This window comes from Macaca nemestrina, chromosome 9, assembly GCF_043159975.1.
Source record: "Macaca nemestrina isolate mMacNem1 chromosome 9, mMacNem.hap1, whole genome shotgun sequence".
Taxonomy (NCBI): Eukaryota; Metazoa; Chordata; class Mammalia; order Primates; family Cercopithecidae; genus Macaca; species Macaca nemestrina.
Window position 1 is genome coordinate 29,545,946 of NC_092133.1, and position 25,332 is coordinate 29,571,277.

At 37.6% G+C, this 25,332-nt stretch overlaps 1 protein-coding gene across 1 annotated transcript in view; it reads left to right on the forward strand.

Moving 5' to 3' along the window:
• The window catches only part of LOC105478316 (collagen type XVII alpha 1 chain), a 92,513-nt gene that overhangs the window by 1,086 nt on the left and 66,095 nt on the right, over window positions 1-25,332 (forward strand). The gene's annotated exons all lie outside the window — the stretch shown is intronic.

The window sequence follows — 25,332 nt, forward strand, 5'->3', positions numbered from 1 at the left end:
CCCTTGATTTAGCTCCCATTCCCCGAAAAAGCACATATATTTTTAAAAGATGCTGTTATCTGTAAGATCCCACACAATGTAAACTATAAATAGCAGAAAATGCAGAGCTTCACATACGATTAGTAATACATATTTCACTCCTAAAAATTTTTTAAATTACATAAGTTAACCCCAAGGAATTTACAAAGTGGAAGACAGAACTCATGATTTTGTGATAAAGGTGTTACTCATCTCACCAAGCTGCAGGTCTCAGTCTGTACATTTATTTCTCCCTTTACTCATTCATTGGCATCAGTTAATCTCAAAGAAAAAGCATAATGATTTGTCCTGACAGTAGAAGCACAATGCAGACTCTGCATATTCTTTATACCTCCTGGCATAAGGGGGAGTTGTTTTTATGACTGGCTAAAATCAGCTGCTCCCAAATCCTTTTACCTTTACAACCTAAGCTTAGAGCTGTGTTTTTCCTGGCTGCAGAAAGGAAAACAACATCTTGCCTTGCAAATGTTCTGACTTGCTTATTATGTGAACTGGTATCTTAAAATGGAATTATCTGGCCAGATTTTCAAAGAACTTCAGAACAAATACTCAGAAAAACCTGTATTTCAGAAATGTGCATTTGTTGACCTACCTCTCTGGCTTTCATGCATTGTTAGAACTGAATTATCTCCCTATACATAAGTTTGTATTTTACTTAATCTTTTCACGTCACAAATTGGAAACCCAGTTTCCTCGGTTTCATGTCAGAGATCTGGAATATAGCCCCTATACTTTTAATTGTACCTTTAGATAATGCATATCATACATTTCAGTGTCTTTAGTGACTTGAAATCTATTAGCCTGTGAAGACTTTGGTGTTTCTGACACAGGACATTGTATGTTTCCTATGAAACTTTTCAGGAAGGAAAAAATACTGGCCCAGTGAGCCAGGAAGTAAAGACTCCTTACCCTACCACAGAGAACAATTTAAGCAATAGAATCCAGTAATAATAGTAATTAATATCAACTCAAGTCAGGCTTTCCATGTATTTTAAAATTTCTTCAGTCCCCAAGGCTACTGTTGGCTACTTTGTTACTCATCAGGGAGTGGTAAAATGCTTCGTTCTTGTCTGTAATTATTGGTGGGATGATGATGTAGACCTAAAATCTTTATGAGGTTTTTTTTTTTAATTTTTTTTGTTCTTATTCTTGTCTAACGGCCAGAAAAGAATAGTAAATAGCCTCTCTTTCTCTGTCTCTCTCTACCTACACACAAACGCACAAACACACATACTTTTTAGCCACAATTAAAATGTTCATGGTAATTTTTAAATTCTCAGCTTTAGTATTATTTTGTAAATCTTAACAATAGTCTCAAGGTAACCTAAATTATATTCCCATAGACTTTTCTGTGTGATGTGGACATAACTAGTATCCATAGGTTTTTTTAAAGAAACAAAGACATAGGCCGGGCGCAGTGGCTCGTGCCTGTAATCCCGGCACTTTGGGAGGTCAAGGTGGACTGATCACAAGGTCAGAGACCAGCCTGGCCAATATAGTGAAATCCTGTCTCTACTAAAAATACAAAAATTAGCCAGGCCTGATGGTGGGTGCCTGTAGTCCCAGCTACTTGGGAGACTGAGGCAGGAAAATTGCTTGAACCTAGGAGGCAGAGATTGCGGTGATCTGAGATCGTGCCACTACACTCCAGCCTGGGCGACAGAGACTCCTTAAAAAAAAAAAAAAAAAAGAAAGATAAAAATACACACTTCTGAAACTAGGATTAACATCCACTTGGGTGAGGAATTGTGTAAAATCCACATGATTCAGTTGATTTATAATGTCCATTAGGACAAATTAAACAAACTAAATTTAATACAAATTTATAACACCGGAAAATCTGCCAAATTCTCTTAGCTGACTTTCAACACTTCTTATGACAGTTGTACATAAGTTGAAAATACCCTTCAAAAACTGTTCTCTGGGTTTCTCTTGCCATGAATTCAAGTCGCATCTTTTAGACCCATCCATGGTAAAGTGATATTTTAGTGCTCTGTAATTTCATAAATTTCCCTTTGAGAATAGTTGACAAATATTTCTATTTTTTTCTCTATTACCTAGAAGATCTCGTATGGAATTACATAATGTGTAATGCCTGCACTTGTAGAGACTTTGTTACCAAACATCGATCTTTATGATTTAACTATTTCATATTCTTTAGCCAAGATATTCAAGAGTGGGTTTTATTTTAACTTCAAGATAAAAGGGCCATTGACATAGCTGTTAGGCATGCCACAGCAATTGCCTCACTGAGTAGGATGGTTACTTAGATAAGGAGAGGATCAGTATTATTAGCACAATGAAACCTTTCCATCACCAGGCAGCTAGAAAATGTATCTAATAACTAATATTCAGGACAATGTACTACACAAGAACCTAAAAAGCTCTCTTCATCTGAATTTCCTGTCCTTTTATTCTCTCAGATCTGGCATTTTGTCAAATCCATCAGAGACTAGAGAGGCAATAGTGTCTATGATTCACTGCTATTACTGGGTGTGTTCCCTTGGAGAAGAATAGAGTGATTCAGGTTAGATTAGTAATGGTGAGGGAGAAGGTAGGGCCAAGTGGGTGGAGGGGGAGGGATAGTGGCATAGGAGTTAGATTCTTAAAAGGTAATGGGAATAAAAGTACTGCTCAGGGCCACATTCTTCTCATATTCTTTTTAAAATGTCACTCCTGCATTTATTTGGAGAAAAAAAAGGCATTAGATGTCAGCAAATCCTTAAGCAAGAGAACATGTCTTTTAATCATCTTTAACCACCTTGAAGTTTGAGGAAACAACCCCCAAGATAATTTCACAGCATTGAAATCTGTTTAAAGTGCCTACAAACAAGTCAACTCAGTTTTCTACCCTTGCCTCTCATTCCTGTTTCAGTCTTGAGGGTATGAAAGGTTTCTTCTTGGTGGTATTTTTTAGATCAGGGCAAGGGTGTCTAAGGGTACCAGGAAAATAAGGAATTAAGAGACCATATTCTAGGATACCGTTGATCTTCGTGCTTCTGCTCTTCCACCTCTTGGCAAACTTAGATGATAAGTATAATAGTAGAAAAAATATGTGAATTTAGCCTAACCAGAAATTTTCTGGCTCACATCAGAAGCTGACAGCTAGACTGAAATTTAATCCTTTTCCCACCACTCTACCTATCAGGAGAAAACACTAAGTCTCCACTCCCAAAGGTGAGGTAACATTACATTAACGCCATCAACCTTTAGGAGCAGCATCAAACCCGCTGAATGCAGAGCCTCTGACCAGGATGTCTGAAACCCCAGTGAGGACCAGGTGGAGAGGCATGATCAAAGATCGGGGAGGTGACTTGAGCAAAGGCACCTCTTCATGGATCCTCTCCCTTCCACCTCCAAGATTGTGTCAAGTGCTCATGTCCCCCATACTGTGTCTAAATTATACCACTTGTGAGTGACAGCAACATCACTCAGCTCTCCACCTCCATGACACATCTGTGGCTACCAACAAATAATGTATAAAGTTTAATGATGATGCTGGTGATCCTCAATTGGCAAGTGATATTATTACTTTTTGATACTAAAAATATGTCTTTCTTACAGGTAGGATCTTGGAAAAGAAGTATAGAATAAAAAATCATTCACTCTGACATAGTCCTCTAAGATTTCACCCAGCTATTTAGACTTTATTAGCACAAGATTAAGACAGATAATACTTTTCCTTCAACAATGTAAACCTTTAATTCAAACCTTTCCAAACTGTCCCACCCCACAAAGTTTCCCCTTATGTTCCACTCTGGTTGTTATATCATCTATCAAGCACATTATATAAGCATTTTTCACTTGATTTAAGTACCTACCTTTGAGTCAGCTTGTCCTCTTCTTACAGCCACTTTCAAACCTCTCTTTTATTATTATTGTTTTAATCAAGAGAAGGGTGATTTAAACAATTGTTTTCCAACACTCCCTACTACATGGGAATGATGGCTTAATACATCTCCATTTTACTGTTTACTCCCTATCTTCTGCTCTGATATGACATGATCTACACCCTTCTATGAATGCTGGATATTGAAAACACACCTCTATGTTGCTGAAGGTCTGGTGTGAAGGGAATTCATACTAAGCACAGGAATAACACTCACCAGCAAAGATGGTCTTTAGCATGGTTAGGCTTTTGGAGACCTGTCATTTGGCAAACAGCATCCCATGATACCAAAGAATACAGGTTTGGGTTTTAGAGGCCAGGCAACTAATCACGTCCACATTTGTTAAGCAAATTCCTATGAAACTATAAATTATAAGGTACTCATAGATTAAAAAAAAAAAAAAAAAAAGCAAGCATTACTACAGGTTGGCATTGTCTGAAATGCTTTCCTAGTCTAACTCTGGAGCATTAAAATAGAGATTTCAAACCTGCATGTACAAGTTTAGGATTTTTGTAAAGCTGCCAAATCTTTAATGTAACAATAATTAGCATAAAGCTTGTGCAATTAAGTTGCCCTGAAAAGAATGAGTTTGAATCTTTTGCAAGATGTCTTTTTAAAAAAAAGCATTTTACCAGTATGTATTATTTTCACTCAGAGCCGTTTCCCACAGGTTTTGAAGAGATGTAAAGCTGCCTGTGTTTTATTTCAATAATTGTCTGCAAGGATAGCAGTTTATTTTCAGTCGCTAGTTTTTGGAATCAGTCAATCAACCACATTTGCCCACCAATATCTCTATGAATACTTTTCATTTTTATAGTTGAGAAGAATCAGTTTTATTGCTCCCCTCAATCTAGATAAAATTCCTTCATGCTCAGAATGGGATTAAGTCCCCAAATCAAATGTGAGAAAGAGAAATTCAGACATATCAGACAGTAGATGCAGTAAGCCAGTACCTATAGTGACTTAATTTGATGGGTGAAAAATAGCATGTTATCACAGGTTTGAACCACTACAGGTAAGAATTACATGGACTAATGAGAACACTTACGAAGCTGAAATTAAACATTTGCATACTAAATAGCAGTTCTCAAGGCAAGTCTTAGAAACCCCTCACCTTCCAATCAGCTCAGACTGAGATTACAGGAAGCTTTCTTGGACTACTACATTCATAACTGAAGTCAGTTGTCATGAGTGTTCAAATATTTTCTGCCAAGAATTATGCAGGAGGAGAGGGAAGAATTGAGGTAGGGCAGTAGGGAAGGAAGGGAGGAAAGGGAGCTGTATTTACTACATGTTTCTTGCCCTTAAGCAGAACAAAAACTAGTGTTCCAAAATGATGTTTTTCATAACAAATGACTGATTACTAGGCTTGTTTACTCCATACTAAAGTTATTCTGCAGACTTGACCTGTGTTTTGAGGCCTAAGCATCAGCTCAAACATCAAGAATCCTGGGCACACTTAATTTGGGCTAAATTCTGACAAAGTCATGACTTCTTTCTTAATGAGAAATGTATTCTTCATGTTCTTAAGGCCTTTTGATACATTTGAATTAAAAGGATTATGGAAGTTCAAGATTTTGTGTTTAATAAACGTATAAGCATGCATTACAGATACATGTGTACTTTCTTAGCACTGGTGGAATATTATAATGATCAGGTTAAACTTGATTATACCTTGTAACTTAGATAAGCCATTTTACAGTAGGTGAAATTTGAATGGGTAAAGCCATAAAGCCACAGAGCTTACTTATTTGGGTTTTTTTTTTTTTTTTTGGTTCTTTTTTGTTTTTCATTCCAAATCTTGTCTTTTTTGAGTTTTGTTGCTGTATAGAGTCAATTGGGGATGAAATGGGCTGTGGTCACAAACTGTGAAGGTAAGATTGCTTAAATCTGTACTAAACATGAGATAATCATGGGTTGTCAGTTTAAATTGAGGAAAATGGGGATATCTTTGGAATTTTTGTTTGAATACAAGTTTTAGTGAATAAAAATGACACTCGTTGATGTTTACAACATTTTTCTCTGATTCATTCATTCTCTTGGAAATATGGCTGCAGCAAGGGATAGGCCTGAGTCAGAGCATCTGAGTCATTTACTGACCCTGTCACTAACAACTAACGAGCTGTATTGACTTTGGGGGTTTCAATTCAGTTTCCTCATCTATAAATTGTGAAGAGAAAAGTTATCTTTACCTGTCTCTGAGTTAGTTCCTACAATTCCAGGTGGGGTCATTTTGGAACACCTGAAATTACCACTTCCCACCAGATTGTTAAATGAAGTTACGGGTAAAAATTCTCTATAAAAATAACCATTATGATAATATGATAGAAGATGTATTAGGTGCTGTAGATGGAAAAGTAAATATATTCTTTAGGAGTTTACAAGTGGACACCAGTATTTATCACATTGATTAAACCAGAGCCAGCTCTGGGAAAAACTAGCACCCAGAGGTGTTTTTTTGGGTTTTTTTTCCAGTGACCTTTCTTTCCTCTTCGCAGGCCTCCCACATTATCCTAATCCAGCCCTTTCAAGCCCAGGGTTTTGGGCTAACTCTCATCAACCACCTCTTGCCATTGCAGGGCATACTCCAAGTTATTTTGCTTACTTGTACTGTCATCTTCCAGAACTCATGCCCCTATCTTTATTAATATTGGATGCATAGAGTTGGTGCTCAATAAATGTTTTGAATGGATGAATTTCAGAATGAATGGAATAATTATGTAATCAGTAATTCAGAAAGTGAGCATCCCAAACAAAGTAAGAAGAGGAAGTGATGCTGTAGCAGTCTCCAGAGAAGAATATTTTTGATGCAACTGATACCTTGTGGAACAGCTTCTCTAAGGGGAAAACTGTTCCTCAAATCTAATATAAACCTTTCAGCTGTATGTTTTCTAATTATTTCTTATCATTGTTTTGTATTATTCTGTCACTGGACCAAGGAAGATTACTTTTATCAGAGTAGAAACATACACGAAACCTGTGGTTCCTTTCCAGATGATGATATTGGCCGTCTTTGAAAGTGGTGACTTTTGTTCACAACGGAATGGGTTTTAACAGCTTTGTCTTTTCTCCCTCTTACCCAAATCTTCTGTGAGAAGTAGTATAATTTTTAGTCTATGTAGCCAGGAAATAGAGTGAAAGTAAATCAAGTTTGTGCCATAACTTCAGTTTAAGGAAAAAAGTCAGATACTATAGCAGGAAGTAGATATATGTTGGGTGGTATACAAAGAATACTGACTTTTATTCCACAGTGTATACATGTATCAAAATATCACATGGTACCCCATAAATATATAATTATTGTCAATTAAAATAAAATGAAAGTTTAAAAATGAATCCTGATTTTATTAATTCTGCAAACTGTGCTGTATACCTGTAGTACAACTTCTGAAAAAGGTAGAGAAATGTGCATCCTTTCAGGGATAACATAACAAGGTAAATAAGTTTAATTTTTTTATCTGAAAAATTGAGGTTACTATTTGATTTGCTTCATTTCTCCACTTTATTTGCCTGAATATGTCCTGTCTTCCACTCCTCTTCAACATCACTGCTGCTGTTTGAGCTGAGGTCTGGCCTGCCTGCCTACAATAGCCTCCTGACTGGTTTTCTGACTTCTAGATTTTTCTTCCACTTTTCCTATACCATCCCATTTCCCATGCCCATCAATTCTCTACATTGCTGCTAGAATGATCTTTTTAAAGATATTAAAATCTTCCAATGACTGTCAATTCTCTTTAGGATAAATCCAAATTCCCTACCAAATCACTCATACATATCTTTCCAGCTTCATCTTGTGCCACTCCCTGTCACCCACCCTGAACACCAGCTTTGCTGAATTATGTACTTAAAATTCCCAGAATGGATAAAGCTCCTCTCCTTATCATCTTGCTACTTCCTTCTGCCTGGAAGACACAGGCATGTGTATGCATGTGCACGTGTGTATGCGTGCATGCACACACACACACGCTTTCATCACCTGGCTAATGTCTACTCCCATCTCAAGATTAGGATCTTGTGTCAAAATCCCCACTCCCTCTCACTTGCTTCCCAGTGGCCCACATTCTCCTTTTATTCCTTTCCTCCTCAGAATCTTCTGGCTAGAGTTAGATGCCTTTCCTTTTCCATGGTACCCTATAGGTGTCATAATATATACTTACCATGAGCTATTTGAGAACAGGAACTGTGTCTTTGATCTCTATATCTGCAACTCCCACAACAAAAAGCTTAGCAGATGTGTTTGGGTTCAAGCAGAAGATGAAGTGCTAAGAATACACAGGGAAAGTGCTAAGAGAGTTCAGAGACAGTTGAGTCAAGGAAGACTTCATGGAAAAAAATGGTATTTGAGTTGTATTTTATTGTCTTCACAACAATCTCGATAGAATCTTTTTGCTTTTCAATCAACATTTTTTAAAAAAAAATAGTTAAAACTAACTCTGTCAAATATATTCTATGAATATACAAACCTGATTACAGAACACAGATCTCCTTGGGTGGTATAGTAACAGATTTATGCTTGAGAGCTTTTTAAACACCTTCCTGAGGGCTGATTGACAGGTATATATGACATCATAGGTTGGTATTTTCCACTCTTGGTGGGTCATAGAGAAGAAAGCACAAGATAGCAGTTAAGGGAATGTACACTGGAGTTAGACATACCTGGATTTAAATCTCAACTCTGCCTTTATAAAGTCTATTGATGATAATCTCCCTAAATGTTTCCTCATATATTAAACAGGGTAATAATATCTACTCCATTAAATGTGATGCTGCAAATAAAGCGATTAACACAGAACTTGGCATATAGTGACACTCAACATAATGGCGGTGAAGGTCATGGTGGTAGAGGTGGTGGTTACCTTGAAGCCAGGGATGGAGACAGGTGGATGCGGCAGTACAAGAGAGAAATGCTTGATGAGAGTTTTCTTATCTCTTTCATTTAGCCACAATGTCTCAAATTGTGCTCCAGGGGCACAGTGGTTCTATGAACTGGTCTAAGGTGTTTCATAGGTAAAATAAAATTAAGGTGATATTTTCCAGACTTGTAGAAAAAATTAAAAAGAAGTAGAATGTTTTCATTTTAATTTTTTTCGATGTCCTTTCCTTAAAACTTTAGGGTCTGCAAGTGGATGACAGCAGATAACAATGAACAGGTTACAAATAAATATTAAGAAGAAAGATCAGTAAACTGATTTATTTAGTTTTAGTTTTTGTTTTCTTGAGACAGGGTCTCACTCTTTCACCCAGGCAAGGCTGCACTGACACGATCATGGCTCACTGCAGCCTCAACCTCCCAGGCTCAAGGAATCCTCCCACCTCAGCTCTCCAAGTAGCTGGGACTATAGGTGCATGCTGCCATGTCAGCTAATTTTTTTTTTTTTTTTTTTGAGACAGAATCTCGCTCTGTAGCCCAGGCTGGAGTGCAGTGGTGCAATCTCAGCTCACTGCCTCCTCTGCCTCTCAGGTCCTGGCTCAAGCAATTCTCCTGCTTCAGCCTCCTGAATAGCTGGGATTACAGGCATGCACCACCATGCCCAGCCAATTTTTGTATTTTTAATACAGACAGAGTTTCACCATGTTGGCCAGGCTGGTCTTGAACTCCTGACCTAGTGATCTGCCTGCCTCAGCCTCCCAAAGTGCTGGAATTACAGGCATGAGCCACCACACCTGGCCCATGCCAGCTAATTTTTAAAATTTTTGTAGAGATGGGGTCTCACGATGTTGTCCAGGCTGGTCTCAAACTCCTGGTCTCAAGTGATATTCACTCCTTAGCCTCCCAAAGTGCTGGGATTACAGGTGTGAACCACCATGTCTAGCCTGATTTATTTTAAACATTTGTTCAACATTCAACAAATACTTATTTTTTAAAAGGTTGTGTGTGTGTGTATCTGTTTTGTAAAGATTCATACACATGTAGTTTGGTCATTTTTCTTGCTAGTATTATTGCTTCTAGTTCATACAACAAAACCAAATATGGCTGCATTTCATGCTGTTCTACAAAGAGCACCATGACATCCCCATGCTTGACCAGGAGTATGTGATCTGCTAACCATCATCCCATTGTCTGAAGCTTTGGAGCCCTGGTTTTTAAGACATACTTAAGTTTCTATTGCAATTTCTATGGAGAGCCCAATCATTCCTCTCCTCATTCCTCTTACATTAGAGGAGCACTTCTTTACAGATATAGATTTTAAAAACAAAGAAAATCTTGGTTGCTGCACACTTGTATTATTTGTGCCATCTACCATGAATAAAAGAGTACATCTGTACCTCCTGGAGTCACTGTCCACTGGGATATTCCAAATAGTTGGAATAAGAAGACATGGGAAATAGAAAACATGCCCTGCTCCAGCCATACCCTGTACCAGTCATCCCCAAGAAGAGAAAACCAAGCTGTTCACAGCTAATGGTTGAACAAAGTTTGGAAAACACAAATGATTAATTCTTGACTCATCTTCCTCTCAGAAATCCTCTGAGACTCTGAGTAACTTGTCTATTTCTTGTTCTTGATAAGTGAATGAATCTAGAACATTTTTATGTGTTGACAAGCCTGACAGATTTCTGAGGACTGTAGGGAGCCAATCTGTCAAATGACCCTGGGCAGCTCTCATATCATGGTATGGCTCAGTGTTACTTCTTCCGTGTTTATCCTAGTAAGTCTTCTATGTTTATTCAGAGGTATGGAAGATAAGAGATTGGGAAGGCTCATTATCCAGACACAAATGGAAAGACTCAAAGGACATGACATACATTTTTGGACCCAAGTCCAGCTTTTCCAGGTAGACTCACCCTGCTGAGGGTCTGGATGAACCTTACTTCAGTTTAAATGAAGTTTCATTCTAGCAAGTAGTTATTTACATTCAGGAAGCTATCATAGTCATAAATTTAATTTTTTTGTTTGTTTGTTTTTGAGATAGAGTCTTGCTCTGTGGCCCAGGCTGGAGTGCAGTGGCGTGATCTTGGCTCACTGCAAGCTCTGCCTCCCGGGTTCATGCCATTCTCCTGCCTCAGCCTCCCAAGTAGCTGGGACTACAGGCACCCGCCACCACGCCCAGCTAATTTTTTGTATTTTTAGTAGAGACAGGGTTTCACTGTGTTAGCCAGGATGGTTTCGATCTCCTGACCTTATGATCCGCCCACCCTAGCCTCCCAAAGTGCTGGGATTACAGGTGTGAGCCCCCTCACCCAGCTAATTTGTATTTTTATTAATTGCTTGTCTCAATTGTTGGCTTTACTGCAATCAAAAGCTAGGAATGGCAACCCATCGTCCTAATGCTTCTGTACCTAGACCACAGTTGGATTCACTTTTAAAAATCTAGATGGTAAGCTCTGGTTTGAAACAAGGAGAATTCAAAACACTTTTGGAAAAGTTTCCTGGAAGACTCATCTTCTTTATTGCAGTTATGTGAACCCTGATACTGCTAAATATACCACAAAGAAATTCTTAAGTCCACAAAATCTTTTTCTACACCTTATCAGCTTTGTACTTAAGGAATTAGAATCTTAACATTTTTTATTCCTAAACAAAAAAACTAGTCAAATCTCTAATGTATAAAAAGAATGACCAAACTGGGCTTATTACAGGAGTGCAAGGCTGGTTTAATATTTGATTATCGACATATTAACAGAATAAAAAAATTGAAAGCTATATGACTATCCAAATAGATGGTTAATAAAAAGCATTGATAAAGCTCAACATTCATTCATGTTTTTTAAAACAGCAAACTAGTGATTAAAAGGAACTTCTTTATATGATAAAGCATTTAAACAAAAGATCTACGATAAACATAGTAATGAAATGTTGAAAGTTTTTCCCCTAAACTTGAGAATAATAAGGATGCTTGTCATTATCATTTCTATTCATCATTGTACTGAAGCTCCTACAAATTATAGTAAGGTAAGAAAAAGATACAAAATGAATAAGAATTGGAAAGGAAAAAATAAAACTCATTATTTGCAGGAGATATGATTGAGTATATAAAAAATCTGAAAGAATATACAAATAAATTGTTCAAAGTAACATATGAGCATAGCAAGTTTACTACATACAAGGTGAATATAGTAAAAAAAACTATTAGACTTGTAAAAGAAAATAAAATTTCAAAAGACAGTTGTTTCCAGTAGCATCAAAAACATGAAATACCTAGGAAAGACATAAAACCTCTACACAGAAAACTATGAACAATGAACTATAAAACATAAAAACTACGTATTTATAAAACATATAAGTATATAAATGATAAACATTAAAATATGTAAAATATATGTTTGTAACACATATAAACTATAAAATACATAAAACACTAAAACATTATTACAAAAAATTATAGACCCCAATAAATGGAGGCATAGACAGGGTTCACGAATTGAAAGACTCTATGTTTTACAGATGTTGATTCCAGCCGAGCACAGTGGCTCGTGCCTGTAATCCCAGCACTTTGGGAGGCCAAGGCAGGCAGATCACTTGAGGTCAAGAGTTCAAGACCAGCCTGGCCAACATGGTGAAACCCCCCATCTCTAGTAAAAATAAAAAAATTAGTCGGGCATGGTGGCACACACCTGTAACCCAGCTACTTAGGAAACTGAGGCAGGAGAATCGTTTGAACCCAGGAGGCGAAAGTTGCAGTGAGTGGAGATCGCACCCTGCACTCCAGCCTGGGCGACAGAGCGAGACTCTGTCTCAAAAAAAAAAAAAAAAAATGTTGATTTCCCGCAAATTGATACATGGATTTTGTGCCATTTCAATTTTTAAAAATTCTTGACAGGGGTGTGTGTGTGTGTGTGTCTGTATACATATGCAGTTGACAAGCTGATTCTGAAGTTTAACTAAAATGCAAAGACCCAAGAACAGCCAACATGTCTTGAAAATGAACAAAGAGAAGTAACTTGCTTTACTAGATATCTTAATACCTAGGCAGTGTGGAATTAGAACAAAGACCGATGAATAGCAATGAAACAAACAGAGTCCAGTAACATACCCTTGCATGTGTAGGGTCTTCGTTTGTGATAATGGTGGCACTGCAGAGAAATGAGGGAAATAATTATCTTTTTATAACGGTTGTACGTCAATTGAATAACCATATGGAAAAAAATGAAACTTGACCTATACCTCACATCATACACAAAAATCAGTTCCAAGAGGATTTAGACCCAAATGTGAAAAAAAAAAAAATTAAGTGACAACTTAGGAGATGTATACAAAAGAATATCTTCATGACTTTGGGAGATGGAAGGATTTCTAAAGTAGAACACAAAACACACTGATCATTAAGGAATTAATTAAGTGGACTGTATTAAAATAAAGAACTCTGGGCCAGGCACAGTGGCTCACACTTGTAATTCCAGTGTTTTGCAAGGCCAAGGCAGAAGGATTGCTTGAGGCCAGAAGTTTGAGAACTGCCCAAGTGACATAGCAAGACCTCATCTTAAAAAAGTTTTTTTAAATTAAGAATTCTGTTTATTGAAGACCTTTTTAAAAGTTGAAATAGGAGCCACAGACTGAGAGAAGGTATTTACCACATATATAGCTGATAAAAGAAACGAATAAGAAAAAGACAAACAATCGGCTGGGCGCGGTGGCTCAAGCCTGTAATCCCAGCACTTTGGGAGGCCGAGACGGGCAGATCACGAGGTCAGGAGATCAAGACCATCCTGGCTAACACGATGAAACCCCGTCTCTACTAAAAAAAAAAAAAGACAAACAATCCCAACTTTAAAATGGCCAAAAGACTTGAATAGGCACTTCACAAAAGAGAATATCCAAATGATGGCTAATCAATGTATGAAAAGAAAGGAAACCTCATTAATAATCGGGGAGATTCAAGTTAAAACCACAAATAAATACCACTACACACCCACCAAATGACAAAAATGAAAAAGATTAACCATAACAAGTGCTAATGTGGATGTAGAGCAACTGGAACTATTGTGGAAAATCTGGCATTATTTACTAAAGTTAATACATGTACCCTAATATTCAGTAAATATGCCCCTAGGTATAAATCCAGTGAGAATTTCGTACATATATTCAACAAAAGACATGTCCAACAATGTTTGTAGCATCATTTGTCATAATAGTCAAAGTCTGGAACTAACTCAAATGCCATCGACATTGTGAAAGCAAAATAAATCTCAAAACCCCAAAATCACTAAGCCAAAGGGAAAAGTCAAGCTGGGAACCGCATCAGGCAAACCTGCCTCCCATTTTGTTCCTAAAAAGAGCTATAAAGATTAAAAAAAAAAAAAAGCTACGTGCTTTCCCCACATTTTGCCCACTAGGAAATTCCTTGTGGGCCCTGAGGTATTTACCCTAAAATGGTTCTGTTGAATTTTACCCTAACAATGTATATTGATTGCTTATCTTCGCAGGTGCGGGGCAGAACTGGGAAATCATCCCTCTGCTCACCTGACACAAATGCATTATCTGACTGCTTCCTCTAATGTAAAATGCAGATGCACTGAGCTAGGTGAATGTGTAAGTGACTGTTTCTCTACCCACCTCTCACATGTAAATTGTTATTTGGTCAAAGGCTGATCAAAGACTCAAAAGAATGCAACCATTTATCTCTCTTATCTACCCGCATCTTTTACAGATGTTTTCCTTTCCTCAGTATCCACCCTTTCCCCTTTAAATATTGATGCCCTGAAAATCATGTTTGGAGAAAGGTACAGGCCTACTTCCCTGGCACACATCCTGAACCTTGGCAAAATAAACTTTCTAAATTGATTGTGACCTGTCTCAGATACTTTTGGTTTACAACATAGAATATATAATAAATTTAATGTAATACATTCATACAGCAGAAAACTTCACAGCAACAAAAATAAATTACACACAACAACATGGATGAATCTCTAAACATAATGTGAAGCAAAAGAAGCCAGATACCAAAGATTACACACTATGTGATTCCATTTTATTAATTTCAAAAGCAGACAAAATTAATTTATGGTGTTAAATGCTTCTAAAAAGTAGGCTTCTGAGGTGCTGATAACGTTTTATTTTTTGCCCTAAGTGGTGGTTATGTGGGTGTGTTCCTTTGTGATTATTCATAAAACTCTATACTTATGACTAAAATGTCTCCCTGTATGTGTATTATTCTTCCATATTTAAAAAAGTATTTTTAAAATGTCTCAAGATTTATTCCTTTTTTGAACTTAGGTTTTTTGAGGCAGCAACAATAATATATGTTATATACATATTTTACATATAAAATGTTTTTCTCTTTGTTTTGTTAATAGGCTTTATTTTTCACAGTAGTTTAAGGTTTACAGAAAAATTCAGCAGAAAGTACGAAGCGTTCCCATATACCCCTTTACCTCTACCCCCAAACACAGTTTTCCCTACTAATAGCAACTAGCATCATTACTGTGGTACAACTGGTGAGAAAATATTGATATATTATTATTAACTAACGTCCATAATTTACACTAGGGTTCACTCTTTGTGTTGTACATTCTCTGGGTTTTGACAAATGCCTAATGATACATATCTACCATCACAATTGAATGAGTTTCTAATTTATTTTTAATTTGTTAGTGTTTGGTTTCCTAAATTCATACCATTTCCATAATAATTATTCCTTCACATTACTGGTTGATTTTATCTTCTTTATAATTAGTACTATTTCTGAAAGAGGATGCACATTTCTTTTTATGCCGTTAGCCAATGGCTTAAGTCAAGTAACATCAAGATAAGGATTTAAGGCCAAGTTCTTGGGCAAAAGATTTGCCCAGGCCTAAAATTTCTAGAAGAGCCGAGTTTCCACTTATCATTGGCAATTAGAAGATGTGTCAACATTATAGTGAAAGATTCTATTACAATGCTTCAAGGAAGACCTGCCAAGACCTACCCTTGGCCCCCACATTAGGGATCACTGAGTCACGCTCTGAATCAACATAAGACTCAGGACAGGATGTATAAGTCCTGCTGCAACACAGTTGTCTCAAAAGGCCTAGCACACTTTAATAAGCGAAGATCAACCACACCCAACCTGGAGTGGGTCTCACAGCAAACTTCTTCCCCTGTTCCTCCCTCTGTATTCGAAGCATCTCAGAAATGACTAACACTATGAAAGGAAAGGAAGACAGCTATTCTTACCTGTCTTAGTTCACAAAGAAGAAGAAGGTAGTGGTGGCTTCTAATAAATACTCAAGACTAAAGGAAAAACTCTAATGACTGCATTTTAGTCTTAGAGTGAACTCTGTTGGACCTGTAACTATGAGCACTGGATAAGAGACAAACCCACTTGTTAGTCCTTAAATATAACAACATACAGGGAGTGTTGATTATATGTTGGAAGAAGAGAAAGCAGATATACTCAAAGATGTTTAAAACAACCAAAACTGAACTCCAGCCTAGGCAACAGTGAGACCCTATCATAAAAACAAAAACAAAATGAAACCACAACCAAAAACCTTGTCACACAAACATAGTCCATAAATAGAACTGTGAATTCTAAAGTCAAGAAAAACATCAAAGGCAGCTCAAAGTTGTCGTGAGATGGGCTTGTCAACATTTTAAACCAGATGATATGAAAATGACCACTAGCACAGTCTCTTCATAATGCTAACTTTACTAAACCAAAGCACCTTACTAAATCAAAGGGAAGGATTAGATTGATGTTTATCGTAGGCTTAATGAGCTTTTCTTCATGGAAATATTTAAACAATAAGATTATGGAGAATTATATAGAGCTCTAAGAAAATGAAATTATCATTAAACACTTTAATATCTATTCATACACCTACAATCATGGTGATAATTACCTACTCAGTAAAACAGTGCCTCCAAAGCAATGTGGGTGGTACCTGAGTTTCAGTTACTACAAAACAGAAAGTCAGAAAGTAAACTCTGGACCTTGGTTAATTCAGATCTTCTCCTATATCATACTTCTCTGCATGAAGCTCACAGGAACTCTCAGAGTAGCCTCCTCTATCAGTCATCTTTGCTGTTATGTAGAGATTTCCATTCACCATATCACAAGTCTTGTTTTAAAATGGTAAATATATAAAATTATCCTTCTTTTCAGAACACGGTCTTACCTGATGGTAAATCATGACCTGCGCATTCAGGTGTAGCTAAAAGGGTCTTTGAGATACCAACATGTTTCCCATTATGAGGCCAAGTTGAGTCTGCTCTCTGATAAATGCCATTAGCTGCTTTCTACAGGGTGGAGTTCTCAGATATGTTTAAGTAAATAGAGCTGCACACATATCAACACTGGCAATGGAATACAGGGTTTGTCCATGGGGTAAGCATGATTTGTGGACTATCAGGACCCATGTAAAAGTGAGCTCTGTGCTCATTCTATTTGCTGTGGTGTCATTTGCTTTATTAAGAAAGGATGTGTTGTTTTTATATGAAAATAATTCTTGCCTTTGAACTCCAATGTTTTAGGACAATCCTCCGAGTTGTATGGGGTTGCTGTGTCCTAAACTACACTGTTGCCATATTTCCTGTGAGCACCATGCCTGAAGTTGTGTTGTACTTTTAATATTCATTTAGACTAGAAACCTAAAGAAAAGTCTTGATAGAGTTTGAACAGTGTAAATAATTTATTTCTATGAGTACTTGTACTGTTTGCTTAAAAGATTGCAAAAAAAGAATATGTCTCAAGTCTCTGGGTCATCCGAGGGTTCGGCAAGAAGAGACCTCCTGTTGCTGACTGAGGGAGTTAGTTCACAAACTCTTGCCATTTACATTTTAGTAAAATTCTTCATTCCAATAGGAAAGGCTCTCCCAAGGACACCAGAAGCTGTGGTGTATAGATTGATAGCATGTGACGACAGCTACCTTAAGAATAGCAGGGGCTTTCACTGGGTTAAAAAAAAAAAAATCACAGGAGTCTTCTAAGCTTCTTTTCAGAACAAGTGTTGAAAAAGATAATTTCTCTGGAAAATACTCCTTTCATAGATCTAAGCGCCCTTTCACACCACCAGATGTCAGCATGCCAAGCTCCTTACAATGACGGAATATTTCTTATAGTTTTCCCTATGGGCTAGAAAGTTCCTCCCACAGATAAAATCAAGGAGTGCCCACATCTTGCTTTTACCTGAAAATGTCTTGGGGTTACAGTTATGACATGTCATCACTCAAGGAGACTAGAGCATCAAACTTAAAATAAGCTGGCAACAGAACCCCAAAAAGAAAACATACAGTAAGTTAACACTATTGTAAAAAGTCCAGGACCAGAAGAGCAAGGCAGGGCTTGCCCCTGTACCTACCTAAAGCAAAATGGGGATTGTTCCCCATGGCAAAGACAAATGAACCCCAGTCCCAGGCTCATTTCAGAGCCTCATCTCAGGAACTATGAGTTTAGGAATGAGGCGTCTGATCATACTTTTTACTTTGTCCACTGTTAAAAAGAGTCATAGTTCATAGTGAAAAAGAGTTCATAGCGAAAAAGAACTCAGCTGCTGCTATCTGCAGGAGTGGCTGAAAAGGGTGGAAGTGTGCCCATAAATCCTTTCTCTCATCACACCCACAAAACATTCAGAGTCTAACTCAAACTGCATGCAGTTAAGAAAACACTGGAAGGGAAGAGGAATGAAATGAAAAATTGTTCTTTTCTATCGAACTCTTGTTTGGAGGGCTCTAGATTCTTTCTACCCCTCCTGGTTTGGGGAAAACCAACCTAAAATAGTCTTCTTACTCTTAGCCACGTTCCTCTTCTCCTTTTCCCTCTTTCTGGCCTTCACGACTTCTTTATTTTACTGTTTTTTTCTCGTTTTTTTTCCTGTCCTTCCTTTCCTCATGTCTCTACTCATTCCACTTTCAATGAATACTTATAGTGAGCCCACTACAGAGAGGCCCTGCAGACACAAAAATGGCTACAACATTAGAGTCATGGCCAAGTGGAGGAGAGGAAGGAGGAGAAAGAAGTAACAGGTCTGGTTTTTAACACATTGAGCTTGAAGTACTTCCTGGACATCTATGGAGGTAGACAGTAGTGGTTGGGAATGCTAAGCAGGAGTTCAAGAAAGAGGAAGTTTTATTGACTACTGTATGTACGGTGTTTGGAGTTGGGAATACAGTGAAAAGATAAAACCTGTCAATTTTTCCAAGGGCTTTAAGAAAACAAGCAAGAGCATTAAAGTGTTTGAGGTGCCCAGATAAAAGCATGGGCAGGTGCTGAGGAGATACAAAGCAAAGCAGTCAGATCAACCTGAAGTGAGGGAATGGGAAGAGCCAGCCAGTCCCTTGGCTTCATAGAGCCAATCAGCCAGGAAGGTCTCTGTAGGCATTATGCATGGGATTGGCACTTTAGCTGTGTTGATGCTAAATTGTTCCAGCCAGGCTTACCCATGGAGTGTTAGCTTTTCAGATTTGTGTTCTCTTTTCTCTAACTGGATATTGATCTTCCCTTAGCAGAACAGTCTCCATTTCTAGATGGGGAAGGGAAACCCATGGCTACCTGTAAGGCCTCCTTCCCATGAGTCTTAACATTATGCTGATTTGGCAAAATAGCCCACGGTCTCTTACATTTCTTCCTATTTTATAGACCCAAGAATAAACCCAAGAGTGTTCTAGGATAAGTATACAGGCATAAATAAATTTGGCAGTCTGATTGGCTGCAAAAATTTTCCAAGAGAATAAGTAGATCATTGCCATGGAGTTTTCCATCTTGTGAGATCTAATGAAATTAACTTTCTACTTCAGAAACACTTTTCAGTCTTTATGATGAAATCCCTTTGACCATTAACTTATCAGATCTTGGAGCTAATGGAAATTCTCCCACCTTACCCCACCCCAACTCTATTTGTGTGAGCATCAGAGAAAACTCCCATGCTTTTCATCAGGCGTCCATTTGTGTCTATTCCTCCTAGCCTAAAAAATCCTCATAAGCCAATTAAGTAAATTAAGATTTACAAAAACAACTTGGTTCTCCCAGTCCTTTCTCAGCTGCCTGAATTAACCTAGACAAACTAAAAACGGAAACCCAAAGGGCAAATACTTGGTGCATTTTTAGCCCTTTAAAGGAAAACTCCCCTTTTGTGCTTTTTCTGTGGCAAGGACATTGTCCTCTACTCACAAGTTATTGCTTAAAAAACAGACAGCTTTGCTCATTGGCATGGAATTCCACATGGGGTAAATCTATACAGCTGCAGTCAACTGGGATATCTTTTCCCAGTGATGACTGGGTTTGTTTCTCCAGGTTTTCAATTTAGATTGTTCGCTTGGTTTCAAAATTACCTTTTAAAGCCAGATGCGGTGGCTCAAGCCTGTAATCCCAGCACTTTGGGAGGCCAAGGTGGGCGGATCACAAGGTCAGGAGATCAAGACCATCCTGGCTAACACGGTGAAACCCCGTCTCTACTAAAAAATACAAAAAAACTACCCGGGCGAGGTGGCGGACGCCTGTATTCCCAGCTACTCGGGAGGCTGAGGCAGGAGAATGGCGTAAACCCGGGAGGCAGAGCTTGCAGTGAGCTGAGATCTGGCCACTGCACTCCAGCTTGGGCGACAGAGCGAGACTCCGTCTCAAAAAAAAAAAAAAAAAAAAAAATTACCTTTTAAAATGTGTAATTTAAATTCTGGTCATATGGTATGAATCACTTCTTGAACCTTACTTAGGGTATTCTTGCAAGTTCCACAGGATGATTATAAATACTTATCTTGAAGTTAATGTTGCATCTTGTTTGTTCTAGGAAGAGAGAAGAATTGCTTATTGAACGTTTATGATTTTTAGCTCATTTAAAAATTTAATTAAGCATGCTATCTGCAGGCCAATAGAGGGAAGATTTGCGATATTCCAAAATAATAACATTTGCTTTTAAATGTTAATATCTTATTTCAGGTACTCTTCCTGCTGTTGCTGTTTCACCTAACATTGATGAAATGAACACAATCTGATTAACGTATGGTATATGGCAAAAAACATTATCTTATGAAGTATATTGTATTACATGCCATCCTAACTATGCTGCCAAGTATTCTATAAGTATATAGGCTAGCTGAGCCTACTTCTTACTTCCAAGAGGAATGAGTGGATGGTAAAGACCATCAAGAATAGGGTTATTCTGTCTGGGTGCAGTGGCTCATGCTTGTAATCCTAATACTTTGGGAGGCCAAGGCAAGAGGATCGTTTTAGCCCAGGAGTTCAAGACTAGCCTGGTCAATATAGCAAGTCCTCATCCCTACAAATAATTTAAAAAATTAGCTGGCATGGTGACACAGGTCTGTGGTCCCAGCTACTCAGGAGGCTGAAGTGGGAGAAGAATTGCTTGAGCCCAGGCAGTCAAGGCTGCAGTGAGCCATGATCATACCACTGCACTCCAACCTGGTTGACAAAGCAAGACCCTGTCTCAAAAACAAAAAACAAACAAACAAAAAAACAAAACAGGGTTATTCTATTTAAGTTCATCATCACTATCACATTTCATTGATAATTGCTGAAACTTGCACAGCATTTTCAATGATTTGCTCTGTAAATTTTTGATAATTCTTTAAGCTCCTCATGATTTAGGATAGTTAAGAGCCTGGAAAATTATTTTAAACAATTTTACAGAATGGCATAGGAAAAACAATCAAGCAAACAAAAAGCTTCGCATACTAGTCCTGACTCTGCCGTTAACTACTTTCAGCAAGTTATTTAGTTTACCTTCTCATTTTGCAAACTAGGTGACCCAGACTAGGTAATCTGTAAGGTCTCCTTGAGCTCTAAGATTTTATGATATTAATATTAGAATTATGCCCACTTTTACTAAAATTACTCTCAAAGCTCCTACCATCTTCTGAGAGTAATCTCTTCATAGTACTTTTAAGTCTTGGGTGTCTACGTGGCCTTTATCAAGAGGAAGTTATAGTCTTTATATATGGGGTGAATCACTCTCACCCTTTGTAAATGTGAATACCTCTCTATGAAGTCAAAATATTTTGCAGTTTCACTTGATGTAACTTGTACTTCTGTAATCAATTTATTGAAAAATTAGGCAATACCAGGGCACTCCTCCAACTCCAGTAACACTTTAAATGAATTTGTTTATTATTCATAACAGTGCCTACATATATTTGGAGATACTATTACTTATTATTATGAACCAGTGAGGATGCTTTTGAATTTAATAACTGAAAATACCAACTCAAATTGGCTTAAACGGTAAGGAAGTTTATTTTCTCACACACAAAGAATCCAGAGGTACATTCAGGCTCTCAATGTTGTCACTGAGGAGCAAGGATGTTTCCAATCCTCATCTCCTCACTGTGGTGATACCCTTGTGAGTGAAATACATTAGCACGTCAACATCACATGCAGAAGTACCAATGTCCTGAAAAAGAAAATGGCTATTTCTTCTTTTTCTCCTTAGAAGCAATAAACTTCTCCTAAAAGTCCTGAAAAAACTTTTCCTCATCTACCATTGGCCAAAAAATGAGTCACATTTCTTCCTAAATCCACCACTAAGAGGAATGGGTGAAAATTAATTTTGGTTACAGAATGGGAAGGTAACCACTATGATCACAATAATGTATAATATAATATTTTCGTAGTCCATAGATAGTGCTTGCACACAGATTCCTTGCCATGATGCTACATGTACTGAACACTTCTGCTCCCAAACATTCTGGAAATTCTTGGCCAATTCCTCACTCTAAGACCAAAGTCCATTACTGTTGCTACACTACTAGTGATTTGTATTCTGTGGGGAAAAAATGAAATTAATGGTTCCGAAGTAAATCACCCTAACTTGTGTGTATGTCTTTCCTAGAGGATACATCTCAAATATTGCAACAAATAGAACATATGATGCAATTCTATAATTTAAGTGAAATGGACGAGCTCTTGAAAGACACAAGCCATCACAGCTCACTCAAAAAGAAATAGATAACCTGAATAATTCTACATCTATTAAGAAAATTTTATTTGTAGGTCAAATCTTTCTAGAAAATAAAACTTCATGCTCAAATAGCTTCACTGAAAATTCTATCAAACTTTTGAGAAAGAAATAATACCAATTCTACACAAATTCTTCCAGAAAATAAAGGAAAAATGAGCAATTCCCAGCTTATCTTATGACACCATTATTACCCTGACCAAAATAAGGCAAAAACTTTACAAGAAAGAAAAATCTACAGAACAATATCTCTCATAAACAAGGACACAAAAGTTTTTTGTAAAACATCAATAATAAAATTCAGCAATATATTAAAAGGAAAATATGTCATGTCCAAGCCTCATCTCCAGAAAATAAAAATAAACAAAGTAAATAAATCAATGGGAGTTATATCAGTGAAAATGATGGAGTGAGAACCTCTTTTTTTTTTTTTTGAGACAGAGTCTCACTCTTATTGCCCAGGCTGGAGTGCAATGGTGTAATCTCGGTTCACTGCAACTTCTGCCTCCCAGGTTCAAGTGATTCTCCTGCCCCAGCCTCCCAGGTAGCTGGGATTACAGGCGTTCACCACCACGTCTGGCTAATTTTTTGTATTTTTAGTAGAGACGGGGTTTCACCATGTTGATCAGGCTGGTCTCAAACTCCTGACCTCAGGTGATCCACCTGCCTTGGCCTCCCAAAGTGCTGGGATTATAGGCATGAACCACCACACCTGGCCAAGGACCTCTTAATATTTTCTCTTCTATGAAGTAATGGGGGAACTGGGAAAAAATAGAACAACTTTTTCAGAAATCTGAAAATTAACCAAAGTCTTGTAGCAACCTGGGAAGTATTTATTCAGGAAAATGGCTCAGTAAGAGCAGCAAGCTTTGTGGCGTTTTAACTTGCCCTATTCCATCCCCTCCCAACTCTGTGGTATCTTTGAAAACCAACATCCCACAATCATGGTGAGAAGCTGGAGGCTGGCAGCCACTGGAATGGACAGAATGAAGTCAGAGTTCCTTCAAAGCTGTATTCACAGAGCATTGTCACTATTTGACCCTTCTGGTGGTTCTTTGGAAGATTCCACTTACAAGATTGTCTTTATTTGACCTGTCTCAGAGCTCATTCAGTGTGAAAAGCCTTTTCTGTGGGGCATTTGTCAAAAACAATTCAATGCAATTGTCTAACATTGTGGCTACCCAAGGAAATGGATAACAGTTGAGGGAAATAAGAGGCTAACCAAAAAGCTTAAAAGGAAAAACTCGGGATAAGATATCCATAGTGGCTTTTAAAAGTTCTAACATATTTCTGGGAATCTAGAAGACCATGTACATGCATAGACATGTGTACATATTTAGGGCTGTGTGCATGCTCAGGAAAGACCTAAGAAGGCCCTATGGATGACTTTGAGGCTCTGTGAAAGCAGAAAGTAAAGGCTAAGGCAGAGCTGTCAACTGGCTGGCTGAATCTTAAATGTGTGCCCCTGCATGCACACAGAATCCCTTGGCAAAGATTCAGAGACTTATTGGTTCAGGGCATTTAAGGAAATCTCTGTCCAATTATTAGCTGACCCCTGAGCTAACTGGGCAAAGACTTTAGTGGCCACATGTAACAAAGAATACAGACTTTACAGAATTAGTCCAGGAAAATCACAGCCAAAATATAAGAAAAAGTAGCAAACAATAAAAACAACAAAATCTGCAAAGGGAGGAGAGTCTGGTTTCAGAGTTGCCATATTATATTATTTGAAATGTTGAGTTTTCAAAAGCAAAATAATTATGAGATATGCAAAGAAACAAGAAATTATAACCCACATAAAGTTTTAAAAATCAATTAATAGAAACTGTCTTTGAAAAAGTCCAGACATTAGATTTATTAGACACAAACTTTAAATCAGCTATTTTAATATATTCAAAGAGGTAAAAGAAACCGTATCTAAATAACTAAAAGAAAGTGTGAGTACAATGACTCACCAAACAGAAAATATCAACAAAGAGAAATTATGAAAAAGAACCAAATTCTGTTGAGGGAGGGGGTATAAAGGTAAAAAAAAAGATATAAATGTATTTATTATCACTGAAATGTACACTTAAAAGTAGTAAAGATGGTAAATCTTTTTAAAAAAATTTTTGAGACTGAGTCTTACTCTGTCACCCAGACTGGAGTGCAGTGGCATGGTCACCACTCACTGCAGCCTGAACTGGGCTCAAGTGATCATCCCACCTTTGCCTCCTGAGTAGCTGGGACTACAGGTGTGCACCACCATGCCCAGTTAATTTTTAAATTTATCTGTAGAGTCATGGTCTTGCTTACATTGCCTGGGCTGGTCTTGAACACCTGGAATTAAGTGATCTTCCTGCCTTGGCCTTGCAAAGTGCTAGGATTACAGGTGTGAGCCACTGTGTCCAGCCAAAAAAAATAAAAAATAATAATAATAAAAGAATGTGCCGATCTGTAAGCTCTGTGAGATGTAGTAGTAAATAGTTAAAAAGAAACAAAAAGAAAAGAAAATTTTAAATCAATGTAACCACCATATCAACAGACCAAAGAAGACAAATAACGTAATTATTTTAATAGATGCAGAAAAAGC